The 1,817-nt window shown below is 40.4% G+C and overlaps 1 protein-coding gene across 1 annotated transcript in view; it reads left to right on the top strand.

The window, feature by feature from the left end:
• Nucleotides 1-1,817, top strand: part of LOC107102720 (diacylglycerol kinase beta-like) — a gene marked incomplete at its 5' end in the record, with an annotated part of 142,513 nt that overhangs the window by 57,366 nt on the left and 83,330 nt on the right. The gene's annotated exons all lie outside the window — the stretch shown is intronic.

Below are 1,817 nucleotides of genomic sequence, written 5' to 3'. Positions count from 1 at the left end.
ATGTCTGCTTCTGTCTCCTTGAACCCCAGTGGGCCTCAGCAGATGGCCGCTCACACTGAGCCTGGTTCTGCTGGAGGTTTCTTCCTGTTAAAAGGAAGTTTTTCCTCTCCACTGTCGCTACAAGCATGCTTAGTGTCGGGATTTCCTTTGAGTCACTTAGTCAATGCAATCAGCTGGTTTTAGATAGAAAACTTGAATCAATTTGACTGGAAGATCTGTTGAACTGTAAAGTGCCTTGAGATGCAGGTGTTTTGAATTGGCGCTATAGAAATAAACTGAATTGAATTGAATTTTATTTCCCATATAAAGTAACTTTAAATCAGTGGTCACACCTCGTCTGTAGAAAACGTCCAGTAGCAGAAGAAGACGCTGAGGAAACGACCCTCATTGCAAAGCTTCCTACCTTTTTAAAGTCCAGTTTTGCTGATTTTGATCAGAATTGTCTGATTGCTCGATCCTTAACTGACCAGCCGTATATATCACTATTATCACAGTGACATTAAACTCATCTGCATTTAGTTTCTCTGAAGTTTTGATCTCTGTTTGCGCTCTGCCTGTTGTATTATTTTTATCCCTTCTATTAAAAGACATGGACAGGCAGAGTAATCTGTGGTGACAGCCTGGCACCCCACCTGCCTATGCAGGCGCTTCATTTCTCTGCAACAAGCGGAATAAAAGTTGGCATGAAGCAGCCGGGCAGGTGTGATGATACACATCTGTGTTTGTTAGCGCTCACAGCTGAGCGTAGTGATGCACTCCCTGCTGCAAAGCGCTGAGATCTCAGAGACATCAGATCTTAAAATAGAGCTGCATCTGCAGTTTAACTGAGACCGAATCTGATCCAGGTACCTGGGGAACGCCGAGACATCACTGCAGACTAACTTTAGGCACAGCTATCCATCTCAACACCTCACTGTTCTCATATCTTCTGCTTAGGTTACTTAAGATTTCAGAGACACATGCAAACCATGCATTTAACTAAGTGCATTTTGTTTTCAGTCAGCAAAGTGCTAGATGTATGTCATTAGATCTGTTCCTAGTGCCCTGCTGATGCTGCTTCCCTTCAGCAATACACCATGTGACCTTAGCCACAGCTAAGATGGGGGGTTGAAGAATGGCTCCTCGATGATTATGAAAGCACCAGGAGAAAAGAAGTCCTTAATGTTTTGAGTTTAAGGTCAGAGAGGAGAGAAGTGCTCTGGGTTTGAAGAAAAAGAATTAAATCTTTCCATTCACCTGTTCCAACTTTTCCTGAAAGTCATGAGATGCAGATCATGACTGAAAGACCAGCGGCTGGAATGAGTGTGCAGGTTGGGCTCAGCCTCAAGTCTAACTCATCCTGAGCAAACCTGATCGGGTCTGAACACGATGACAAACATCACTGAGATAAAACTAGATACGCTGCAATCAGTTTCCCTCAGACCAAGCGGTGACCAAGAGAACATGTTCCTCAGTTTGCTGTTCTAAATATAAACACTTTGGGGAGTAAAGGATCCTCCACTGACCTGAAGCAGCAAAATTACCTGGAAGGATCTAAAATAACTTCTGTTGTGTCCAATGAACTGTAAATCTTTTTTTCTTTTTCTTTTCCTTCACTACAACAACAATAACAAGGGTACTGTAAATAATCATATTTTCTTTAAGTAAAATGTAAAAGTTGTACATAAATGTACTTTTTACTTTTATCTAAGTAGTAATCTTTTAATAATAACGCTACTGTTGATACTTTAACAAAAACTATACTGTTGAAATAGATACTATATATATATATATATATATATATATACACTATTCAGTATCAAATGAATATGCAGAAA

Source organism: Cyprinodon variegatus, unplaced genomic scaffold, assembly GCF_000732505.1.
Source record: "Cyprinodon variegatus isolate N-32 unplaced genomic scaffold, C_variegatus-1.0 Scaffold1303, whole genome shotgun sequence".
NCBI classification, from domain to species: Eukaryota; Metazoa; Chordata; class Actinopteri; order Cyprinodontiformes; family Cyprinodontidae; genus Cyprinodon; species Cyprinodon variegatus.
The sequence above is the reverse complement of the archived record's forward strand: the minus strand, read 5'-3'. Positions and strand labels throughout refer to the sequence as shown.